At 38.7% G+C, this 27,461-nt stretch overlaps 1 pseudogene; it reads left to right on the forward strand.

Annotated features, from left to right (window-relative positions):
• The first annotated feature begins 3,779 nt into the window (after positions 1-3,779).
• Positions 3,780-26,614, forward strand: LOC117020072 (survival of motor neuron-related-splicing factor 30-like; annotated as a pseudogene).
• Positions 26,615-27,461: the final 847 nt, after the last annotated feature.

Consider the following 27,461-nt stretch of genomic DNA (forward strand, 5'->3'; position numbering starts at 1 on the left):
AAGAGAAGGGAAATAAACAATTCCTAATGCATTTTATGATGATGGCATTAACTAGGCAAAGCTACCACTAGAAAATACAACTATATTTATAGGACCAATAGCCCTTATAAATATAGATGCAAAAATCCCTAACAGAATATTCTTAAAATGAATCCAGCAGCATATAAAAAAGTTGATACACCTTGACCAATTGGGATTTACCCCCAAAATATAAGGTTTGCTTAACATACAAAAAATCAATGTTATACACCACAGTAATAAAGGGGGGAAATGCTCATCTCAATAAACACAGAGAAAATATTTGAGAAAACCCAGAATCCTTTCATAATAAAAATACTTAAAAAAAAAAAAAGTACAAGGGAAGTTTCTCAATCTGAAAGGGGGCATCTATGAAGAAAACACAGCTAATATCTACTTAATGGTAAGGGACTGAAAAATTTCCCCTAAGTTTAAGAAAAAGTAAATGATGTCCACTCTGGTCACTTCTATTCAGCATTGTGTGGGAAATAGGCTAGCCAGGCATATTGGACAAGAAAATAAAATAAAAGTTATTCAGAATATAAGGAGGAAAAAAAAGCAAAGCCATTTGTATTTGCAATGACATGAATTTTTAGAGAAAATGCTTTAAAATCAGCCCAAAATATTAAAGCTAATGAGTGAATTCAACATGATTGCAGGACACAAGATCAATATACAAAGTTATTTGCATTTCCATTTACCAACAGTGAAAAATCCATAAATTGAATTAAGAAAAATATGTCCATATACAATAGCTAAAAAAAGAACAACACAATTAGGAACTAAGTAAACAAAAGAAATGCAAGATTTGTACACCAAAAACTGCAAGTCATTGTTAAAGTAAATTAAACAAGATCTTAAAAATGCAACCATTTCTTGTGTAATGCATTAGAAAACTTAATATGTTAAGATTACAATAGCCTCAAACTGATCTAGAGATTTGATACAACACTTATCAAAATTTCAACTACCATTTTTATAAAAAAATGGCAAGCTGATCCTAAAATACATGTAGAATTGTAAGGGAATACCCAAATAGATAGGGAATAGCAAGGAAATAGCCAAAACAATCTTGAGAAAGAAAAATAAAGTTGGAGGACTTATGCTTCCCAATTTCAAAACCTATTATAAAGCTACAGTAATATAGAAAATATTGTCCCGGCAAAAGGATGGAAATATAGATTAATATAAAGTTGCTAAGGATCCACAAATAAATCTATACATCTATGCTCAATTGATATCGACAAGCATGCCAAAACTATTCAAGGGGATAGAATACTCTTTTCATCAAATAGTGCTAGTATAACTGAATATCCACATGCTAAAAAATGAATTTAAACCCTAAACTCACACAATAAACAAAAATTAATGCAAAATGGACCAAAGACTTGTTGCGGAAAAGCGGCCAGGACCGAGAGACTCAACCTGCATGCAGAGATCAGGGAGAACACAGCTTTATTACGCCGGCGGGCTCAGCGGAATTATTCCTAAGACTGAGCACTTCCCGGGGTTGGGGGGCTTTGTTTTATAGAGTTAGGTCTCCGGGTTTGGGGGAGAGTCGCGCTATTGCTATTGCGACGCTAGGGATTGGTTAAATCTGGCCAGGATGTGGGGATGTCCGTCCCTAGCAGCTGCGTTTCTTCAACATTCGTTTTGATGGGGAGGTCTCTAACCTTAGTGCCTGCAGGAGACAGCTCTGATAAGGGGAAGGAGGGAGACAGCTCCGATAAGGGGATTGGGCGAGATAGCTCCGATAAGGGGATGGAGCTCTTAGCGGGGGTTTGCGGGGGGGAAAAAACCGTCTCAACAGACTTAGAGGTAAAAGCAAAAACTATAAAACCATTCATTTAAAACCACATATAAATCTTCATGATCTTGTCTTATGTAGCAGTTTCTTAGATATTACAATAAATACACAAGTAACCGAAGGAAAAAAAAAAAGAAAGAAAGAAAGAAATTTGACTTCATTAAAATTGAAAAATATTGGTCAGCATCATTGTCTCATGAGAAGGCCTCCAGATTCTCCCTTTTAAGAGTAGGAAAGCTATAATTCAACAAAAAATTCCCTGTTTAATACAAAAACTTGTGACAAATCCACACATTGAGACATCTGAAGGTGGGTTTATCTGAGCAAACGGCCGTGACAAGATGGGGTAAGGAAAGAGACAGAAGCTATGTGCAAGTCCAGTGTTCACTGAGGCCCCAACAGACATAAGAGCAGTGAAAATTTTGGGTGCAAATTGGGCAAAACAGAGGGGCAGAGAGAGCAATTGGGCCTGGGGGACTGGCATACATTTAGGCTGGGCCTACAGTGAGTGGCAAAGAAGTGGTGCAAAAAATCACAGTGCTCCACAGCCCACCAGCACTGAACAAAGGGTTCTGTAGATGCAGGAACCCACCAACTCCATCCCCTGTGACCAGTCCAGAAGTAAAATCCTCACTTGACAGATCGATCACAAAAGGGCTGAAAAACACTTTGCAGCCTAAGTGGTCATTGCAGCTAAACCCATGAGGAAAAGCAGAACTGCAGAGATACAAATCCACTTCTGTGCTCCTGCCCCTCCCTCACTCATTACAGCACAGCCTGGTAAACGGAGCTGGGTCAACTCAGTCAGAGCAGTTCTGCCAAGGCTTCTGGCTACAGGAAGGTAGCGTCAGGAACACAGACTCTAGGAGACCCATAGTCCACCATTTTCAATCTAAGGGAGTCATGCCCTGAGACCAAATTATAAAGGGGATTCCCACAGCTTTGAGGAATATGAGGCATTTTTCATGGCCAAGGTGACACCGCCTCAGAGAGATACCAGAAGTCTCAGCAGTGCAGATAACAGAAAATAAAAACTTGTGCTTTGGCACCATCTACTGGAAAACAAAGAAAGATCTCTACATATAAACTTGCTAAACACTGAAGGGTCAAATACTTTTTAAAAAGTTTTCATTCCCACAAATATCCAGAGAGAAAAATAATTCATTCACCATAATGAATAATTAAGGTAATAAGAGAATTCAGAAATAAAAAGAAAAATCTCCAGAAAATAAACTTAAAGACTTGGACGACTGTGATTTAAATGACAGAGAATTCATTTTGGGGGAATCCAAAGATGGCAGAGTAGATAAGTGTTATGCTTGCTCCTGTGACAACATTAAAATACAACTAAATTATAGAACAATCATCCTGGAGAACCTCTAAAGTCTAGCCGAATATAAGACTTATAACTAAGGATATAAAGAAGCCACATCCAGACCGATAGGAGGGGTGAAGATGCAAAACAGGCCAGCCCCACACAGCATGTGGTGGTTGAAAATCGGGAGAGATATTTCAATTTCAGAGGTCACTCCCAGAGTAGCAAGTGACCTCAGCCTCACACTGGGTTCCCCAGCCTGGAGTTCCAGTGCCAGGAAGAGGAGGCCCCACAATATTTGGCTGTGAAAAGCAGTGGGTCTTTCAACCGTCCTGGAGAAATAGAAGGCTGTGAGAAATGCAGACATCTCCTAAAGGTCCAACATACAGACGCACGGCCACTCATCCTGGGATCCAGTGAAGGGACAGTGATGCAGAAATCATCAGAGACATGCAGGGAGAGACTGAATTGTGCGGCTTCAAGGAGAGTACTGGAGAGAGTGGCCATTTTCCCTGTATAGAATCCTCCTCATGTGCACCTGCAGGTGGGCATCATCTTTCCTGCCCACATGGCCACATTCCTCTGTCACATGGCCAAATTTGAATCTGAATGGGCCTGATGAACTCCACTCACTCCACCATGATGACTCCCTGGGACCCCGCCCCACACATCTCATGCAATGATGGAGGCACTCTTGTGGCCAGGAGCCAGATCCGCCAGGAGCCAATGCCACCAGGTGCTGCTCTCTTTGGACAACTCTCAGGGGTCTGTGGGCACCAGGAGGGTAGTGGCCGGCCTCAGTGTGCTCTGAGACTTTTGCTGAGTATCTCTGGACTCAGCATTGCTACCAAAACAGAATCTACATTACCCTGGTAAAAAAACCTCTTGTCACACCCTGGTGTCTCCCTGAGACCTTACCTTACTCAACTCGGAAATCACATGAGGTTTTATCAGTGGCTGAGCCTTACAGGAGCTGGCAGGCAGTAGCATGGGATTTTTGCAGAGCTACCCCCACAATGGAAGCAGCCATCCCCGGTTTGCAGTGTGGTGGCACATCAGGGTTTAGCACAGGCAGTGATCAAACAAGGATTGCTTTGTAGCTCCTACCAGGTAGTCCCTGGCCAGTTACAGGCAGTGGCTGACTTGAGGCTACACCAAGCCACTCCCAAGAGGCTCCAGAACCAACATACCTGGAGCCTGGCTTCAGCCCACACAGAGCACCACCCAAATAGCCCCACAAGCAACACACCAAAAGAGCAGTCTTCACAGGCACCAGAGCCTGCTGGGGTGAAACGCACTCCATGGGGTAATGCCCCCACACAGCAGCCTGTAAGCTGCGGATGAGGCCAAACCCCACAGCCAGTAAGCCTGAGGGTCAATCCCAACCATTGACATGCCAATAGCAATCAAGGAGGAGCTACAACAGGATGACACACAGAACCCACACAAGGGACACTCCTGGAGAACCCAGGGCAGGGGAAAAGGGAGACTGCACCACTGGGCTCCACAGGGCACTTACTACATAAGGCTGTTCTACAAAGACAGGGAGACATAGCATCTCCACCTACTACATATAAACAAGCATAGGGAGACAGCCAAAATAGAAAAAAAAAAAACATATGTCCCAAATAAAGAACAGAAAAAAACTCCAGAAAAATAACTAAATGAAATGGAGGCAAGCAACCTATTAGATACAGAGTTCAAAACAATGGTTATAAGTATGGTCAAGGAACAAAGTGAGAACTTGAACAAAGAGCTAGCAAGCATAAAAAAAAAAGACATAGAAACCACAAAAAAGAACCAGTCATAAGTTAATACTACAATCACCAAAATAAATGATGCACTAGAAGGAATCATCAGCAGACTAAATGAAGCAGAGGATAAACAATTTGAAAGAAAAGGAAGGACAAAACACCCAATCAGAACAGCAAAAATAATTTTAAAATGAGGATAGTTTAAGAGAACTCTGGGAAAACATCAAGTGTAACAACATTTGCATCAGATAGCTACTAGAAGAATAGAAAGAATAAAATTTAAGAACGTATTTGAAGTAGTAATGACTGAAAACCTTCCTAACCTGGGAAAGGAAATAGACATACAAACCCAGGAAGTACAGATTCCCAAACAGGCCCACACCAAAACACATTATAATTAGAATGGCAAAGGTTAAAGACAAGAGGGAATCCTAAAAGGAGCAAGAGAAAGACAACTAGTTACTTACAAGGGAGCTCCCATGAGACTATCAGCTGATTTCTCAACAGAAACTTTGCAGGACAGAAGGAAGTGGCAGGAAATATTCACAGTGATGAAAACAACGGCTTACAACCAAAACTACTCTACCCAGCAAGGCTATCATAGAAAATTGAAAGCAAGATAAAAAGCTTCCCAGGCAAGAAAAAGCTAAAGGAATTCATTACCACCAAGCCAGTATTCCAAGAAATGTTAAAAGAACTTCTTTAAGAAAAAGAAAGGGGAAAACAAACAAATAAATGAACATAAAAATATGAATAATAATATGGCAATAACTATGTAACTATCAATAATCACTTAAATGTAAATGGATTAATGCTCCAATCAAAAGATGTAGTGTGGTTGAATGGATAAGAAAACAAGATCCATACATATGCTATCTACAAGAGATCCAACTGCAGATTGAAAGACACACACAGACTGAATGTAAAGGGATGGAAAATATATTTTATGCAAATGGAAATGAAAGAAATCTGGGGTAGCAATACTCATATCACACAAAATAGACTTTAAAACAGACTATAACAAGAGACAAAGAGGGACATTACATAATGTACAGGGATCAATCCAACAAGAAGATATAAACCTTGCAAAAATGTATGCACCCAACATAGAAGCACCTAAATGTATAAAGCAAATATTAACTGACGTAAAGGGAAAGATTGACAGTAATGTAATCATAGTAGGGGATGTTAACACCCCATTGACACAACTGGACGTATCTTCCAGACAGAAATTCAACAAAGAAACAGCGGTCTTAAATAACACACTAGACTAGATGGAGCTAACTGATATTTTTGGAACGTTTCACAGCAAAGCAGCAAAATATGCATTCTTTTCAAATGCACATGGGACATTTTCCAAGATAAACCACATTTTAGGCCACGAAGCAAGTCTCAATAAATTTAAGAAGATTAAGATCATATCAAGCATCTTCTCTGACCACAATGCTATGAAATTAGAAATCAATTACAAGAAAGACTGAAGAACACACAAACACATGGAAGCTAAATAACACATTATTAAATAATGAATGAGTCAAAAATGAGATCAAGGAAAAAATCAAGATACCTTGAGACAAATGAAAATGAAAACACAGCCCAAAATCTATGGGACAGAGTGAAAGCAGTCCTAAGAAGGAAATTCACAGAAATACAGGCCTACCCCAAGAAACAAGAAAAACCTCAAATAAACAACAAAATGTTACACTATAAAAAAATTGGAAAAAGAATAGCAAACCAAGCGCAAAATGAGTAGAAGCAAGGAAATAAAAAAGATTGCTGCAGAAAAATTAAAAGAGGTTAACAAAACGACAAAAAAAGGAGAAAGGACCCAACTAAATAAAATCAGAAATGAAAGAGGAAAAGTGACAACAGACACCAGAGACAAAAAAATTTTAAGAAAATACTAGGAGCAATTATATGCCAACAATTTGGACAATCTGGAAGAAATGGATAAATTCCTAGAAGCATATAATCTTACAAGGCTGAATCAAGAAGAAACAGAAAATCTGAACTGACCAATTACTATTAATGGAATTGAATCAGTAATCAATGAGCTCCCAACAAACAAAAGTCCTGGACCAGATGACTTCACAGATGAATTTTACCAAGCATTCAAAAAATAATTCATACATAGTCTTCTTAAACTATTCCAAAAAATTCAAGAGAAGGGAAGGCTCCCAAGCTCCTTCTACAAGGCCATCATTACCCTGATTCCAAAACCAGACAGACATTAGGAAAAAAAAAAGAACTATAAACTCATATTCCTAATGAACATAGACACAAAAATCCTCAACAAAATATTAGCAGATGAGATCGGGAGCATTCAGGGTGGTATGGGGGAGGGGGGTTGTCACTCTGTGAGGGATATAAATGATAAATGTCTAACTATTACATTGTTTTGTGCACCTGAAACTAATAAAAAAAATTTAAAAAATATTAGCAAACCAAATTCAGCAATATATTAAAAAGATCATACACCATGATCAAGTAGGATTTATTCCTGAAATACATGGTTAGTTCAATATCCGCAAACCAATTAAAGTGATACGCCACATAAACAAAGTGAAAGATAAAAATCATACTTGCATCATCATATTAATAGATGTAGAAAAAGTGTTTGACAAAATCTAGCATCCATTTACGATAAAAACTCTCATTACAGTGGCAATACCAAATATATGGTGATGGAAGGAGAACTGACTCCGGGTGGTGAACACACAATGGGATTTAGAGATGATGTAATACAGAATTGTACACCTGAAATCTATGTAATTTTACTAACAATTGTCACCCCAATAAATTAAAAAAAATGTTAAATATAAAAAAATAGTGGCAATACAGGTAACATATCGCAACATAATAAAAGCCATATACAACAAACCCACAGCTGATATCATAGTCAACAGAGAAAAGCTAAAAGGATCCTCTTTAAGATCAGGAAAAAGACAGGGATGTCCACTTTCACCATTATCATTCAACACAGTATTGGAAGTCCTAACCACAGCAAGCAGATAAGAAAAAGAAATAAAACGTATCCAAATAGGAAAGGAAGAAATAAAACTGTGATTGCTTGCAGATGACATGATACTGTATAGAGAGAAACCTAAAGATTCCAACAAAAAACTATTCGAACCAATAAATAAATTCAGTAAAATAGCAAGACACAAAATTTATATTCAGAAATCAGTTGCATTTTTATACATCAATAATGAATTGTCAGAAAGGGAAATTAAGAAAACAATCCCATTTACAATTGCATCAAAAAAATAAAATACCTAGGAATAAATTTAACAAAGGAGGTAAAAGATTTGTACTTGGAAAACTATATAAGACACTGAAGAAAGAAATTGGAGAATATACAAATAAATGGAAGAATATACCATGCTCATGGATAGGAAAAATTAACATCCTTAACGTGTCCATACTACCCCACCAATCAATAGATTTGATACAATGCCCATCAAAATACAGTGGCATTTTAATTCACTAGAACAAAATCCTACAATTTATATGGAAACATAAAGACCCCAAATAACCATGGCAATCTTGAGCAGAAAGAAAAAAATTAAAGGTATCATGCTACCTCATATCAAATTATACTACAAGGCTATAGGAATCAAAACAGAATAGTATTGACATAAAAAAAGACAAGACACATAGATCAATGGAATAGAGTAGACAGTCCAGAAATAAACCCATGACTATAAGGAGATTTAATCTACAACAAAGGAAGCAAGAATATACATTGAAGAAAAGACAGTCTATTCAGCCTATCCAGTAAATGATATTAGGAAAAATTTCACAAATACATGCAAAAAAGTAAAACTGGACAACTTTCTTACATCATGTAAAAGAATAAACTCAATATGGATTAAAGATTTTTTTTTCATTTTTTAAGACTTTTTTTTAATTAAAGTTTATTGGGGTGACAATTGTTAGTACAGCTACATAGATTTCAGGTGTACAATTCTGTATTACAACATCTATAAATCCCATTGTGCATTAACCGCCTAGAGTCAGTTCTCCTTCCATATATTTGATCCCTTTTACCCTCATCTACCACCCCCCAACCCCTTTACCCTCTGGTAACCACTAAATTATTTGTCTGTGTCTATGAGTCTTTGTTTCTCATTTGTTTGTCTTGTTCTTTTGTTGTTTTTGGTTTACATACCACACATCAGTGAAATCATATGGTTCTCTGCTTTTTCTGTCTGACTTATTTCGCTTAGCATTATAATCTCAAGATCCATCCATGTTATCACAAATGGTCCTATTTCATCTTTGCTTACCGCCAAACAGTATTCCATTGTGTATATATACCACAACTTCTTTATCCATTCATCTATTGAAGGACATTTTGGTTGTTTCCATGTCTTGGCCACCGTAAATAAAGTTGCAATGAACATTGGGGCACACTTGTCTTTATGTATAAATGTTTTCAGATTTTTTGGTAGATCCCCAGGAGAGGGATTGCTGGATCATATGGTAATTCTATTCGTAATTTTTTGAAGAACCTCCACACTGTCTTCCATAGCAGCTGCACCAGTCTGCATTCCCACCAACAGTGTATGAGGGTTCCTTTTTCTCCACAGCCTCTCCAACAATTGTTACTATTTGTCTTGTTGATGATAGCCATTCTAAGTGGGGTGAGGTGATATCTCATTGTGGTTTATATTTGCATTTCTCTGATGATTAGTGATGTTGAGCATTTTTAAATATGTCTACTTGCCATTTGATTGTCCTCTTTGGAGAAATGTCTCTTCCGGTCCTCTGCCCATTTTTCAATTGGGTTGTTTGTTTTTTTATTGTTGAGTTGCATGAGTGCCCTCTATATTTTGGATATTAGCCCCTTACCAGAGGCACTGTTTGCAAAAATCTTCTCCCATTCAGTTGGTTGCCTTTTTATTTTATCAATGGTTTCTTTTGCTGAGCAGAAGCTTTTGTGTTTGATATAGTCCCATTAATTTATTTTAGCTTTTATTTCCCTTGCCTTTGGAGTCAAATTCATAAAATGCTCGTTGAACCCAAGGTTTATAAATTTAGTACCTATGTTTTCTTCTATACAGTTTATTGTTTTACGTCTTATGCTTAAGTCTTTGATCCATTTTGAATTAATTTAGGTACATAGTGACAGATAGCAGTCCAGTTTCATTCTTTTCCACGTGGCCTTCCAATTCTGCCAGTACCATTTATTGAAGAGGCTGTCTTTTCTCCATTGTGTGTTTTTCGCTTGTTTGTCAAAAATTGTCCACATTTATGTGGTTTTATTTCTGAGTTCTCAATTCTATTCCATTGGACAATGTATCTGTTTTTCTGCCAATACCATGCTGTTTTGATTATCGTTGCCCTGTAGTACAAGCTAAAGTCTGGGAGTGTGATACCTTCAGCATTGTTCTTTTTTCTTAAGATTACTTTGGCTATTTGGGGTCTTTTGCAGTTCCAAACAAATCTGATGATTTTTTGTTCTGTTTCTTTAAAAATGCCATTGAGATTTTGATGGGGATTGCATTAAATCTGTACATTGCTTTGGGTAATATGGCCATTTTAACTATGCTGATTCTTCCAATCCCTGAGCAGAGAATGTCTTTCCATTTATTTGTGTCTTCTTCAATCTCTTTTTAAAATGTCTTATAATTTTCAGCATATACGTCTTTCACATCCTTGATTAAGCTTATGCCTAGGTATTTTATTCTTTTTGCTGCAATTGCAAAAGGAATTTTTTTTTTCTTTTTCTGAGATTTCATTGTTAGTATATAGGGATGCAATGGACTTTTGTACATTGATTTTGTAGCCAGCAACTTTACTGTATTTGTTTAGGAATTTCTATATATAGCATCATGTCATCTGCAAAGAGTGACTATTTAACTTCTTCATTCCCAATTTGGATGCCTTTCATGTCTTTCTCTTGTCTGATTGCTCTGGCAAGGACTTCCAACACTATCTTGAAAAGCAGAGGTAACAGGGGACAGCCCTGCCATGTTCCTGAACGTAGAGCAAAGGGCTTCAGTTTTTCACCATTAATTATGAGATTAGCTGAGGGCATGTCCTATATGGCCTTTATTATGTTAAGGTGTTTTCCTTCTATACCTATTTTAGTAAGTGTTTTAATCATAGATGGATGTTGTATGTTGTCAAATGCTTTTTCTGCATCGATAGACATAATCATATGATTTTTGTCCTTTATTTTGTTTATGTGATGTATCACATTGATGGATTTGCGGATGTTGAACTATCCTTGTGCCCCGGGGATGAATCCGTGATGGTCGTGATGAATAATGTTTTTAATGCATTGTTGTATTCGATTTGCTAGAATTTTGTTTAGGATTTTGCATCTGTATTCATCAGAGATATTGGTCTGTAGTTTTCTTTTTTTGTGTTGTCCGTACCAGGTTTTGGTATCAGGGTAATGTTGGCCTCATAAAATGAGTTAGGGAGTACTGTCTCTTCTTCAATTTTTTGTAAGAGTTTGAGCAGGACTGGTATTAGATCCTCTTTGAAAGTTTGGTAGAATTCACTCGTGAAGCCATCTGGTCCCAGACTTTTGCTTTTGGGAAGGTTTTGGAAGACTGATTTAATTTCGTTACTGGTGATCGGTTTGTTTAGATTTTCCACTTCTTCATGGTTCAGCCTAGGAAGGCTATATGTTTCTAAGAACTTGTCCATTTCTTCTAGTTTATTGAATTTGGTGGCATATAATCCTCCATAGTATTCTTGGATGATCTTTTGTATTTCTGTGGCATCCGTGATAACTTTCCCGTTTTCATTTCTGATTTTGTTTATTAGTGTCTCCTCTCTTTTTGTCTTAGTGAGTCTAGCCAAGGGTTTGTCAATTTTGTTAATCTTTTCAAAGAACCAACTCTTTGTCACATTAATTTTTTCTATTGTCTTTTTGTTCTCTATTTCATTTAGTTCTGCTCTGATTTTTGTTATTTCCTTTCTTCTACTGACCTTGGGTTTCATTTATTCTTCTTTTTCTATTTCTTTAAAAAGTAACGTGAGATTATTTATTTGGGATTTTTCTTGCTTCTGGAGATAGGCCTGTAATGATATGAATTTAACTCTTAAAATTGCTTTCGCTGCGTCCCCAAAATTTTGGTAGGATATATTTTCATTCTCATTTGTTTCTATATATCTTTTGATCTCTAATTTCTTCTTTGACCCGGTTGTTCTTTAAAAGTATGTTGTTTAATCTCCATGTATTTGTGGTTTTCCTGCTTTCTTTTTGCAGTTGATACCCAATTTCAAAGCCTTGTGATCAGAGAATATGCTTGGTATGATTTCAATCTTCTTAAATTTGCTGAAGTTAGTTTTATGTCCCAATATATGGTCTATCCTTGAGAATGTTCCATGTACACTAGAAAAAAATGTATAGTCTGATGTTTTAGGATGAAGTGCTCTATATATATCAATTATGTCCATTTCATCTAATGTGTCATTTAGGGCTACTATTTCATTATTTATTTTCTGTTTGGATGATCTATCCATAGCTGTCAATGATGTATTTAGGTCCCCCAGTATAATTGTGTTTTGGTCAATTTCTCCCTTTAGTTCTGTTAGTAGTTGCTTGGTATATTTCGGTGCTCCATGATTGGGGGCATAAATATTATGACTGTTATGTTTTCTTGTTGTATAGTCCCTTTTACCATTATGAAATGTCCATCTTTGTCTCTTGTTACCTTTTTCACCCTGAAGTCTGTTTCATCTGATATCATTATAGCTACACCTGATTTTCTCTGGATACCATTTCGTTGGAGTGTCAATTTCCACCCTTTCACTTTGAGCCTATGCTTGTCCTTGTAACTGAGATGTGTCTCTTGGAGACAGCATATGGTTGGGTTTAGTTTTTTGATCCAATCTGCTACTCTGTGCCTTTTTATTAGTGAGTTCGGTCCATTTACTTTTAGGGTGATTATTGATATGTGAGGATTTCCTATCATTCTGTCTTCAGTTTTCTGGTAAGACTGAGTTTCCATTGTTTCTTTGTGTTTTTGTTGTTGTCTATTATTTCTGTGTGGTGGTATTCTATGATGTTTCCCTCTGTTTCTTCTTTTATTACAGTATATATTTCAGTTTTCAGTGTTTATTGAGTGGTTATCCTAAGTTTATGTAAAAGAAGGTTTGATATTTAGAGTATTCCATTTTCTTCAGCATGCTTACTTTCTCCATTCCCATATTCCAGTTCAGACCTTTACTCTCCCACTTTTTATGTTTTGTTTGCCACAAATTGTCCCTCTTGATGGTGTTCGAATAGCCTCCTTTAGTATTTCTTGTAGCGCAGGTCATGTATTAGAAAATTCCCTCAGCTCTGTATTTCTGGAAAGGTCTTTATTCCTCCTTCATATCTAAAGGATATCTTTGCTAGGTATAATATTCTTGGTTCATAATTTCTCTTTCAATAGTTCAAATATTTGGTTCCATTCCTTCCTGGCTTGTAGAGTTTCTGCTGAGAAATCTGATGATAATCTAATGAACTTTCCTTTGTAGGTTACCGTCTTCTTTTCCCTGGCTGCCTTGAGGATTCTGTCTTTGTCGTTGATTTTTGACAGCTTCAATACAATGTGCCTTGGAGAAGTTCTGTTGGGGTTGAGGTAATTAGGTGTTGTATTTGCTTCTTGGATTTGAGGATCCAGTTCTTTCCACAAGTTTGGGAAGTTCTCATTGACTCTTTGTTTGAATACACTCTCTGTTCCCTTCTCTGTTTCTTCTCCATCTGGTATGCCCGTTATTCTTATATTGCTCTTTCTGATGGAATCAGAAAGTTCTTGTAGAGTTCTTTCATTTCTTTTGAGTCTCAAGTCTCTTTCTTCTTCCATCCGTGTCATTTCCAGGTTTTTATCTTTGATGTCACTGATTCTTTCCTCCATCTGGTCAACTCTACTACGTAAGCTGGCTATTTCGTTCTTCATTTCTTCTACTGAATTCTTAATCTCCAGAAATTCTATTTGGTTCTTTTTTTAAATTTCAATCTCTTTGGTAAAATATTTGTGTTGTTCTTTGATTGTGTTTCTGAGTTCATTACACTTCCTTTCTGTGTTTTCTTGCATCTCGTTGAGTTTTTCAGAACTGCAACCTAGAATTCTCTGTCATTTAGGTCACATATTTCCATATCTTTAAGTTCTTTTGCTGGAGACTTTTCACTTTATTTCTGAGCTGTCCTGTTGCCTTGGTTATTCATGGCAATTAATGATTTATTATTTATCTTCCTAGACATCTACAGGAGTGGGTTCTGCAACAGGTTGATAGGAAGAGGTCTTTCTCTTGTTTTCCAGTACGTGTTGGTAGAATGTTTTATTTTCTCTCTGACTGCAGCCTTTTTTCTCTCTCACACACTGTAGTGTTATGTTTTCTCTGCACTATTCCAGCTTCTCACATCAAGGGGGGATTCCCTGGAAGGTGGGCTTCTCCTCTGTTAACAATTTGCTGGGTCATAGGGTGCTGCATCCCTTTAGGTGAATTCAGTAGTGAGCCTCTTCGTCCTGCCAGTCTGCTGTGTAGGGAGTCCTTTGTGGAGTTATAGTTGTTCAATTTGTTGTAAATTTCAGGGAGATTTCCAAAGGCTCACCTAACACCACAATTTTGATCAATGAAAGATTTAAACATAAGACCAGAAACCGTAAAACTTCTTGAAGAAAACATAAGATGTAAACTCTCTTGACATTGTTCTGTAATATGTTTTCTGATCTATCTTCTCAGGCAACGGAAGAAAAGAAGAAATAAACAAATGGGACATCATCAAACTATAATGTTTTTGCACAGCAAAGGAAACCATCAACAAAATGAAAAGACTACCTAGAGAATGAGAGAAGACATTGGTGAATGATACATCTGATAAGTGTTTAATATCTAAAATTTATATAGAAATCATATAACTCAACACCCCCAAAAAACACAAACAATAAAATTTAAAAATAGGCAGAGGACCTGAATAGACATTTTTCCAAAAAAGGACATACATATAGCCAATAGTCATATGAGAAAATGTCACTAATCATCAGAGAAAAGCAAATCAAAACCACACTGAGATACCACCTCACACCTGTCAGAATGACTATCATCAATAAATCAACAAAGGACAAGTTTTAGTGCGGATGCAGAGAAAAGGAAACCCTTGTGCACTGTTGGTGAGATTTAAAATGGTGCAGCCACAATGGAAAATGGTATGGAGTTTCCTAAAAAAATTAAAAATAGACTATGATCCAGCAATTCCACTCATGGGTATTTATCTGAAGAAATCCAAAATAAATTTGAAGTGATATATGCATCCCTATGTTCACTGCAGCACTATTTAAGATAGCCAAGATATGGAAGCAACTTAAGTGCCCATCAATAGACAACTGAATAAAGATGTGGGGCCAGCCCTGTGGCTCAGGTGGTTAGAGCTCCGTGCTCCTAACTCCAAAGCCTGCCGGTTTGATTCCCACATGGGCCAGTGGGCTCTCAACCACAAGCATGCCGGTTCAACTCCTCGAATCCCGCAAGGGATGGTGGGCAGCGCCCCCTGCAACTAAGATTGAACACAGCACCTTGAGCTGAGCTGCCGTTGAGCTCCCGGATGGCTCAGTTGGTTGGAATGCGTCCTCTCAACCATGAGGTGCCCCCTGTAACTAGAAAACGGCAACTGGACCCGGAGCTGAGCTGCACCCTTCACAACTAAGACTGAAAGGACAACAACTTGACTTGGAAAAAAGGCCTAGAAGTACACACTGTTCCCCAAGAAAGTCCTGTTCCTCTTCCCCAATAAAATCTTTAAAAAAAAAAAAAAAGATGTGGTACATATACACAAAGTAATATTACTCAGCCACAAAAAAAAAGAAAAAGAAAAAAAAAGAAAAATGTTACCATTTGTGACTACATGGATGGATGTGGAGGGTATTACGCTAAGTGAAATAAATCAGACTGAGAAAGACATATATGATCTCACTTACATGTGGAATCTAAAGAACAAAATAGGAGACAACCAAGATGATGCAGTAGGTAAATGCTGTGTTTACCTTCTCTCACAGCCACATCAAAATTACAAGTAATCTACAAAGCAATCATTATTGAGAATTGCCTAAAATCAAGCTGAACTGAAGCCTTTCAACTAAGGACATACAGAAGAAGCCACCTCCAGACTGGTAGGAAGGTCAGAGACATGGAACGGGCTAGCCCCACACCCACATGTGACCATTAAAAATCAGGAGGGTCATTTCGGCTGTGGGGTGCCCCCGTCTTCTAAAGGAACGAGAGATCCCAGCCTCATTCCAACCCATGGCTCCAGTGCCGGGAGAAAAGTCCCCATAAGTTTTGGTTGTAAAAACCAGTGGAGATTGTGACTGAGTAAGACTGAGTGCGGCTGCATTCACAAGTACTCTTCTTAAAGGGACTGTTGATGGACTTACCCACCAGTGTAATCACTTGCTCTGAGCTCCAGCGCTGGAGCAGCAGCTAGAAAGGCGGCAGGAACATATGGTGGGGAACTGAGTTGTCTGGCTTGGGACAGAGGCTGGACAGGCGGCTTTCTCCTGGATGGAGGAGCTGGCAGAGGCCATTTTTTCTTTGTTGAGCCCTCCCTATTCTCAGCACGTGAACACAGGTGGCCGCCATTTCTGAGTCTCTGCTGTTTATTTGCCCCGCCCCAGTGATTTGCGACTTTGGCCCAACCAACATTTGGACACACACAGGCTGCTTTCAGTGGCTTTCTCATGCAGACCGCCTGCCTTGGCTCAAGCTGCACTTTCCTAGAGTCTCACAAAGGTTTGCAGAACCCAGCTAAGCAGCATCTGGCTTGAGCTTGTCCTGTACCTCTGGCTTTGTAGCTCTAAGCCAGCACTAGTGGCAGCCAGGCTTGGTTCATGGCTTGGCCTCTCAAAGGCACTTCCAAGCACAGCACAGGTGGCAGACATCTGCGGATTTCTTTCTGGCTCCTCTAGGTCCTGGGTGAGGCACGGGCTGTGGCTGAAGTAGACCTACAGTGGATCCCCTCCAAGGTGGTCCTGAGGTTGGCGCCCCCATTGGCCAGCTTCAGAACAAGCTGGAGCATCACCTAGTCATCTCCAAGTATGATACACCCAAGGGGCATATTGGGCAGGCACCAGAGTGCTGTGAGGCAGATCTTGCTCTGTAGGATCAGCCCCTGCACAACAACCCTTCCACTATAGTCAAGGCCAGTCCTTACAACCAGTGAGCGCAAGGTTCAGTCCCTCCCATGGATGTGCAATTATCAACCAAGGTCAACTACAAGAGGAGGGCACACACAACCTACACAAGGGACACACTTGGAGTGCGTGGCTCAGGTGACCAGTAAAACTGTGCCACTGAACCCCATAGCACACTTATTACATAAGGCCACTCTACTAAGACTGGAAGACATAGCAGCCCAACCTAATACATAGAAACAAACACAAGGAGGCAGCCAAAACGGGGAAACAAAGAAACATGTCCCAAATAAAAGAACAGAACAAAGCTCCATAAAAAGAATTAAGTGAAACGGAGATAAGCAATCTATCAGATGCAGTGTTCCAAACACTGGTTATAAGAATGCTCAATGATCTCATAAAAATGGAGATGAAAACCATGAAAAAGAACCAGACAGAAATAAAGGATACAATAACGGAAATGAAGAATATATTACAGGAAATCAACAGTAGAGTAGATGAAGCAGAGGATCCAACCAGCAATGTAGAAGATAAGGCAGCAGAATATAACCAACCAGAACAGCAAAAACAAAAAAGAATCCAGACAATTGAGGAGAGTTTAAGGGGCCTCTGGGACAATATCAAGCATACCAACATTTGCATAATAGAGGTACCAGAAGAAGAGAGAGAGCAAGGAATTGAAAACCTATTTGAAAAAATAATGACAGAAAACTTCCCTGATCTGGTGATGGAAATGGACATATGAGCCCAGGAAGCACAGAGAATCCCAAACAAGATAAACCCAAAGAGGCCAACAGCAAGATTCATCATAATGAAAATGACAAAGGATAAAGACAAAGAGAGAATCTTAAAAGCAGCAAGAGAAAAGCAGTTAGTTACCTACAAGGGAGCTCCCATAAGCCTATCAGCTGATTTCTCAACAGAAACTTTGCAGGCAAGAAGGGAGTGGCAGAAAATATACCAAGTGATGAAAAGCAACGACATACAACCAAGATTGCTCTACCCAGCAAGGCTGTCATTTAGAATTGAAGGATAGATAAGGAGCTTCCCAGACAAGAAAAAGCTGAAGGAGTTCATCACCACCAAAACAGTATTACAAGAACTCTTAGAGGGACTTCTTTAAGATGGGAGGGGGTTAAGAACTGGTTAAAGGGGAAGGGATTAAGAAGAACAAATTAGTTGTTATACAGTAGTCATGGGGATGTAGGGTATAGCATAAGGAATATAGTCAATAATATTGTAATAACTATGTATGGTTCCAGATAGGTACTAGATCTATCAGGGTGATAGATGGGAATGGGGTTGGGGTCAGGGTGAAAAAGGTGAAGGCGTATGTAAGTTGATAGTTAATACAGTATGGGGAATATAATCAACAATGTTATAAAGATCATGTAAGGTGCCAGATGGGCACTGGACTTATCAGGGAGATCACATCATAAGACTGTGTAGATGCCTGACAAATGCGCTATACACCTGAAGAACTGAAGTAGAATAATATTGAATGTCAACAATAACTAAATATATAGATATATATAGTCACAGGATATGGAGTACAACATAGGGAAGATAGTCGATGGTATTGTAACAGCTATATAAGATGTCAGAGGGGTAGTAGCTTGGGGGGAGTGGGTTATCACTTTATGAGGGGTTTAAATGTCTAACTATTACATTGCTTTGTACACCTGAAACTAACATAAAAAATTATATTTGAAAAAAACATTTTATACAAAAAAAAAGGACAAAATAAATGAACAAACAAAACAATAAGAGACTCACAGATGCAGAGAACAAACTGATGGTTGCCAGAGGAGAGGGGAGTTGGGGAGATGGATTATAAAGGCAAAGTATTAAGAATACAAATTGGTAGTTACAAAATAGTCAATGGTATGTAAAGTACAGCATGGAGAATGTGGTCAATAATGTTGTGATAAGTATGTATAGTGCCCCGTGGGTACTGTACTAATTACAGGGATCACTGCATAAATTATATAAATGCTAATAGCTATGCTGTATTCCTGAAACTAATATAAAATAGCACTGAATATGAAATGGAACTGCAGAAAAGAAAATACTGAAAAAAAGAAAAACTGTCAAAATGATCAAAAACAAGGAAAACATGACAAATTTTCACTGCCAAAAGGAGTCAAGAAGATATGACAACTAAATGTTGTGTCCTGATGAGACTCTGAACAGAGAAAACCATTAGGTAAATGCTGAGGAAATATGAATAAATTTTAAAAAGAAATATGAATAAACTATGTACTTCAATTAATAATATATCAATTTGGTTCATTAATTGTAGCAACTGTACCATACTAATATGAGACGTTAATAGTAAGAGAAGCTGAGTGCAGAGTATACATGAACTTTTGAAACTTTTCTGTAAATCTAAAACTATTCAGAAGTAAAATGTTTATTTAAATAAATACATCTCCATGCATATTGATTACATCCACAAAATATTCTAAAGGTGGAGCCAGGTAAAAACCAGCAACAAATATAAGAATTCAGGAATACATAGAATTTCCTAATATTTTCGCCTGTCCTTTGCCCCCTTTGCAGTAGTTCTGTCATCATCATTATCTGTAGGATGCTCACTGTTTGTTTTATGCCATACATAAGCAAATGGATTAGTAATCATTTATTTACCTGGTCTGGTGCCACTGAAATATATGACTTTCATTTTGAATACATCATCCCAGAGCATCTCAAGTGATTATGATTTTAAGTAAGTCTAATTAACTAATTACAGGGATACTAAGTCATCGGATACTAATGATACAGGTATGTTGGAGTTAGATTCCCTGTGGAGCTGCTGGCAACAATGAGTGATCACATAGCATCTGTGGGTGTCCTGAGTCTGGTCACTCCAAAGGGTCACTCCACTACTTATATAGAAGTAAAGGATGGATTTCATCCTGGTCTTACTGTTTAATTTTGCAAGTTGCTCCAAAGGTGGGAGTACAGATGCAGCTCATGGTAAAGCAGTTGGACACAGTGCTGATGTAAGGAACGGACAAAACTGCACAGGATTTTAATGAGTTTATTTGAGGCAAACTGATGACAATTACCAGGAAGCAAAATCTCAATGGATTGAGTAAAGGCTCTGGAGAATGGCAGTTTTGCAGCTTATTTTATACATTAGAATCAAAGGAGGAGACTTAAGGAGATTTACATAAAATCCATTGATGGTAAATGGTGGTGGGGGGGAGAAGCAAAGCAGGGAAATCTCTGGGATTGGATAAGAAATAAAATGGAGAGACTCATATTTCTTTTACATTGGTGGGTACAGGATGGTTAATAATTAACATTTACAGCACATAGAGATGGTATTGGGGAACAAGGTAACAATGAGGGGTTCTGTGGCCTCCTGCTCTGGTGGGAGGTTGTATCCTGAGGGGTCCAGAAAAAGGGATAACTGACATTCCAAGGGCCTGTTATCTTAGATGTAAAAAAGACAATAGACAGGCTTATTTAAGGTAAAGATTGACCTTTGTCAAGGAAGCTACAGGCCTAGAACCAGACTGCTGATCATAACCCACTTTTAGTCAGGAATTTTTATGTTCAGACCATCCTGTGTAGTTAATTTCAGTCTCTGAGTTTGTAGGGCCTGCCATGCAGGCCTCCCCTGAGCTTGTCAGGTTTTGTATGTGGTCCCTTTTTCATCCACAACAGGATACTCAGTGTTTCTCCTAAATTCCAAGGCCTTTCTAAATGTAGTAATTCTGAGACCCACAAGTAAAACCCTCAGAATAAATATAAGATTTATATTTATCAAATAATCAATTTAATCAAAGTTATGAAATTGTCTTGTATAACACACATTTTCCCTTCAACCACTTCTTGAACTTTAATAATGTAAAAGCAATAAGAGGGGATTTCTAAACAGAAATAAAATAATAATAATCCTGAAATTTATATGGAACCACAAAAGACCCCAAATTGCCACAGCAATCTTGAGAAAGAAGAACAAAGCTGAAGGCACCACACTTCCTGATTTCAGACTATATTACATAGCTATAATAATCAAAACAATGTGGTATTAATGATGTGGGGATATTTTCCTGTGACTCCCCAAATGATGTAGGTGATGTTGGATCTGCCAGCAGTTTCTAAGTGTGGGCTGGGATTGTGTCTCGTGAAGCCTAAGAATGGAAGGGAGAGGCAAAAAGTTTTAAAAAGAGGATAGTTTATTAGAGGCAGGAGAAGAGGTTGCAGCTCCCAAGCAGGAGAGGGTCCCGAATGGGGGTGTCCGTGACTGAGGCAAAAGCTCTTTCTTTTTTATACCTTCCCTTGCCTGCTTGGGGAAATGGGCTGGAGACTTCTAAATGGATTCATCTATCAGGTTTGTCCTGTTTGCTCATCCTGAAGGGATTAACGAACCAACCCACTCCTATCTATTAGATCTGCTCTTTTGTCCAGGCAGAAGGGATTTGAGATTATCTATTAACCTTAAGGCGTATTCTCATGTCTCTGTCCTGGAGTGAAGGAGACATTCTAGGACCTGGAGTTTCTGAATATGGCTGCTTTTTGTTTATTCCATCAGGGACCTCCCTATCTACCTAGTAATCATACTAACTAACCTGTCTCACTGGCATAAACTCAGACACATATAACAAAGAAACAAAATAAAGAGCCAAGAAATAAACCCATATACACATGGGAAATTAATTTACGACAAAGGAGCCAAGACTATACAATAAGGAAAGGACAGTGTTTTCAATAAATGGTGTTCGGAAACTGGACAGCCAAATACAAAATAATGAAGTTGCTATCTTACACCATACTTGAAAGTTAATTCAAATTTGGTTAAGGACTTGAACATAGGACCTGAAACCATAAAACTCCTAGAACAAAACATGGGTAGTAACTCTTTAACATCAGTCTTGGCAAATGATTTTTTTTTTTTAATCTGACACCAAAAGCACCAGCAACAAAAGCAAAAATAAACAAATGGGACTAAATCAAACTAAAGAGTTTCTGCACAGTGAAGGAAATAATTAACAAAATAAAAAAGCAATCTACAGATTGGGAGAAAATATTTGTAAACCATATATCTAATAAGGGTTTAATACCCAAAAAATACAAAGAAATCATAGCACTCAATAGCCAAAAGAAAAAAAATATCTAATTTTAAAATCTAAATAGACATTTTCCAAAGAAGGCATACAGATTGCCAACAGGTACGTGAAAAGATGTTCAATATAACTAATCATCAGGGAAATGCAGTTCAAAACCAAAATAAGATATTGCTTTCACCTGTTAAAATGGCTATTATAAAAAGACAAGAAATAACAAGTTTTGGTTGTTAGGTCAGCTACAGGCATGGTCAAAGCCACCAGGAGCCAAGTCATACCCCGCTGCCAAGTCAGACCCCTCCCGGCATGACAGAGACTGAGGCCCCTGGCGTTTCCCAGAAAAGGCAGCAGACCCCTGGTATGATAAACAACTCCGGACGCAGCCGCTGGCGCCCAATCTGCGCTGGGGGGGCCTGCTCATCTGCCACCTCACTCAGCCAACCCCCACCCCAAAAATCGCATATATGCCTCCCTCGCTTTGTCCTGGGTGCGACTTCGCCGGCCCCCTCTGCGGACCGGTGAACCTCACCCAGGAGCGCAGAATAAAGCACTCATTTTTCTCAACCCGCCTGACTAGCCTCATTATCTCGCCGCAAGCCTTACATTGATGACAATGTGGAAAAAAAGGGAAACTTGTGCACTGTTGGTAGAACTGTGAATTTGTTCAACAGTTACGGAAAACCATATGAAAGTTTCTGAAAAAAATTAAAAGTAGGACTGTCATACAATCCAGCAATTCAATTTCTGGTTATTTACCTGAAGGAAAGGAAAACACTAACCAAAAACGTATCCTCATCCCCATGTTATTACAACATTATGTATAATAGCCTGTGTCCATTAATGGGTGAATGGATAAAGAAAATGTGGCATACAGTTGGATAGCAAACGAAGTAAATGGACCTTGACGTCATTATGCTAAGTGATATAGTCAGACAGTGAAAGCAAATACCATGTGATTTCATTATATGTGGATCTTAAAAACAAAACAAACAAACAAAACTAAAACAAAAACAAACTCATAGATATAGAGAACAGAATGGTGGTTGCCAGAGGTAGAGGAGTGGGAGGATGGGCAAAATGAGTGAAGGTGATCAAAAAGTACAAACTTCCAGTTATAAAATAAATTAAGTCCTGGAGATATAATGTACAGCATGGGAACTATAGTTGTCAATACTATATTGCATATTTGAAAGTTGCTAATAGAGTAAATCTTAAAATTTCATCACAAGAAAAATATTGCATTTGTGTGTGGTAATGGATGTTAACTAGACTTATTGTGGTGATTATTTCACAGCATATACAAATATTGAATAATTATTTTGTACACCAGAAACTAATGTAGTGACATATGTCAATTCTCAGTAAAATAAAAATTGAATGAGCTAAAGACATACTATTATTTTATTTTATCTTTATTTATTTGTGTGTTTTTTATTAGTTTCATGTGTACTGATTAGTTTTTTATTATTATTAGTTTCAGCAATGTAATATTTAGACTATTGAGCACAGAATTCCTTATTAGATAAGGAAGCAATGTCGGCAGTCACATAATTAAAGGAGAGACTTTTTAAAAATGATTGTTTTTACACAATTATCAACTGTGAATCAATATGAACATTAAAAAAATAAGCATGTCTTATTAAGTAGTGTTGTTTGACTGAAAAGAGAATTTTTAAGAGATGAATTAATGATGCTTCTCCAAGTCCATGAAAGGTTTGAAAGGTTCCTATTTACCCTACAAATCTGGTCATCTTCCCATAAGTTTCTTGGTTTGCCTTCTTCCTCATTTCAGTAAATTGCTTACCCATTTCTTCATGTCACATACCAAGTAATCATTGTTAATTTTCCCTTTTTCTTATTCCTCTCCTATTCTCCATTGCCAAACATTGTATTTTCTATCTCCGAATCATATCATAAATTGTCTACTCCTCCCCGTGCTGACCAATACCACCCCTTGTTCAGGCCTCCATGGATGGCTTCAGGGCAGTACCTTCCTAAGTGCTCTCCTTGTTTCCAAACCTGCCCACCAACAGTCCATTATCCCTGCAGCAGAGAGAGGGACTTTTTAAAACTCTTATTACTAGGTCTATCACTTCCTGACTATCAAAAGAAAAAAAAACCTATTACACCCCACAAAGAACTGCATCTTGACATAGTAACTATTCAAGAAATATTTTTCAAGTAAAAAATAAATACAACAAAAAAGGATTTTTAAGGGAGACTCCCAAGAAAGGAAGTAGCTCCAGCAAATTAATAGTGAAGGAGGGGAGAGGAGACAGGAAGATGATCTGTAAGGTGACACACTCTAGGCAGGTCACAGGTCCACAAAAAGCAGTTTGTTGCTTGGTCTGTAATCAACCTCCAGAAAGGCCCATGAAACCCTTCAATCTTTGAAATGATGTGTCTGCTTACTCCCCTACCCTACTTCCCACACTCAAAACTTTTAGTTCCATCGCTCCAAAGCAGACACTGAGAAAGCCCGAGTCTCCTCAATAAATGTTTTAAAAAGGAAGAAAGGAAGGAAGAGAGGGAGGGAGGGAGGGACTAAGGAAGGGAGGAAAAGAGGAAGGAAGGAAGATAGAACTGACAGCTTCCATTTCCTTTTATCATGAGATGTTCACTCTTGGAACCCAGGCACCATGCTGCAAAGATGCTCAGGCCGCTCCAGGTTAAGGCCCATGCAGACAGGAACCGACAGCCAGCACCCACCTGCCGCCCGTAGAAGTGAGCTACCTTGAGAGTGGATCCTCCAGTCCCAGTTCAGCCACTTCAGGTGACACAACATTGACCAGAGATAAGCTGTCTCCAACAAGCTTTCCTGTTGCTTCCCACGTGACGAGAGTTGTGGGGAGTGAGGAGGGCGGCTCAGGGTTAAGAAAAGACAGTAGCCATGAATAGATTATAAGCAGGGCTAAGGGACCGCCAGTCTCAAGGACTGGACACCCCGAATCGGGCCTATGCATTAGCTTTTATTAGTTAGGTGGGGAAGTAAAGGAGATAAAGCTTGTCAATCTCAAGATCTGTGAATCCCACATATCATAATAGGAAACCAATTCAAGCCAATCACCCTTGCCTGCAGGCAGCAGAACCTTAAGTCTCAGGCTGTTTGTACTTCCCCAAGGGACAAAACCTATATGCATATGAATAGATGGACAACACATCACTGAATCACTTCCCTTGCAGGTTTTGGGAAGGAATGCAGCCACAGAGGCAGAGGCTCTCCTTAGCCTGGGGAAGGTGGGGGGCTGTGCCTACCTCTATGAACCCCGTGGGTTCTCCTGTTGGTTCCCACTCGACTGCACCTGGCTTGAGTTGTGCGCCCCCACCCCCCGAATCTTACTCGTCATTGGCTGACCAGCCATCTTTCTGGGGCCAAACAGGGAGACATAAGGTGCAAGCACAAAGGTGAAGCAAAGTCCCTGAAAGGATCCGTCTCACAGACTCTCCTTTCTTTAGGGGCAGGTACAAGAGACAGACGGGTAGGCTGCTGCGTGGCAACACTTTCCCTGAACTGTGGATTCATAAACACAATAAACAATTGCTTTTTAAAGCCACTGAGTTTTGCTTTTTCAGACTGAGTCGCCTTATTGCGCGGAGAGTTTTTTTGCTGCTGCTCCCACTGTTGCCGCTGCCACCCATGGGCTTGTTTTTAGAATAGGCTCTGTTGTTGACCTGTTGCCATTTCACCTCCTGGTTCTCCCTCTCCTGCTCAAGTTCTTTCATTCTCTGTCCTTTTTTCAAATTTTTCTGCCACCCAGGGGCTCATTTGCCCCAGCCCTTCCCGCCCCCTGGCTCCCAACCAGAGGATCCCGCCAAACAGCTGAGAAAGCTCAACTCCAGCAAGTTGAAGCTGTGTTATCTGGAAATGGAGAAAAATGAATGTTTGCTAAAATTAAAGAAAAATTTACAAGAAGTTATAGAACTAACCAAAGACCTTCTGTCAACTCAACTTTCTGAAACTCTTGCAAATTCCGACCGTTTTTTTTTTACTCAGCCCCCTCATTCGTGAAAAGTAGGAGACAAGTGTATGGCAGTCTGGAGTGAAGACGGACAGTGTCATGAGGCAGAGATTGAGGAGACTGGTGAAGGAGGCGGCACTGCTGCAGTCACCTCTGATGGCTGTGGCAGTGCTGCAGTGACCCCACCCCAGAACCTCAGCCTGTAGAAGAAAGAAGGCAGGCAAAGGAGTGCGGTGGCAACAAACCCACGTCAAAAAAGAAACGAGTGCCCAGCAGCGTGAATATAAAAAGAAGAAAAATTTGAAAAAAGCACGGAGAATGAAAGAACTTGAGCAGGAGAGAGAGAACCAGAAGGTGAAATGGCAACAGGCCAACAACAGAGCCTGTTCTAAAAACAAAGAAGGCCAGGTAAAGGAGGATATTGTTGCTTCACCTGAGAGTGAAACGGGCACAGTTGGAGTAGGAACTCATGGGATTGCTGATAAACCTCTGACACAGTATCGAGATACCTCTAAATACAATGTCGGGCATTTGATGCATCAATAACCAGCAAAACTGTTGTATTTCATCTCCTTTCATTACCTTTCCATCCTTATATTTTCCTAAAGGTAAACTATTTGTTAGATGAGTAAGGAAGACACCCTTGTTGTCATTGTTTGACTACAAGAGAATGAAACTTGAAATTGCATTTGATAACTGCTATTCATTTAACTTTCTTCATTACTACTAACACAGTTTCCTCAAAGCTTGCTGGATGAAGCAACTTTTCTAGGTAGATGCTGCTTCAATGAAGCACGTAGATGAATTCCTGATTGTCCTACTATCAGGCCCCCATTTAATGGACGGCATATACTTTTTGCAAACTCCTAACCTGGAACTTTCAGAACCTTTGAACTTGCCACATATTCTAGCAATTCACTGGAACATCAAAGCAAAATACCACTGCTACAGCGATCTTTTCTTTTTTCTTATCTTCAACTTAAACCTAGCTGTTGCCCAATTAAGCCTAAAAATAGGTTAATTTGTAAATGGCAAAGTTTGTTTTGAGGTTTTTCCTTCAATAACTTGTTTCCTGAGGCTATTAGGCCATTTCTAAAACTGATCCAGCTCTTTTATTCTTTTCATTTAGTTTTATGCAACAAACCATGGTTAGGATCAGCTACCTTTTCTAATTTTTTGTTATTGTGATTTTGGGATTTTTTTTTTTTTTTACATTTGCTTTTTTCCTGTGTTAATTTTTCACTTATGGTAGTAGTACCATTTTTTGGATGTGTAATGTGTATATGAGCAAACAACAAGCTGATGTATCTACACTGTATAGATACTACACAGTGTAGATACTATTTTTATAAAAAATAAAAACCAAGGCTAAATTAATGAACAAGAGTACTGA

This window comes from Rhinolophus ferrumequinum, unplaced genomic scaffold (assembly GCF_004115265.2).
Source record: "Rhinolophus ferrumequinum isolate MPI-CBG mRhiFer1 unplaced genomic scaffold, mRhiFer1_v1.p scaffold_84_arrow_ctg1, whole genome shotgun sequence".
NCBI lineage: Eukaryota > Metazoa > Chordata > Mammalia > Chiroptera > Rhinolophidae > Rhinolophus > Rhinolophus ferrumequinum.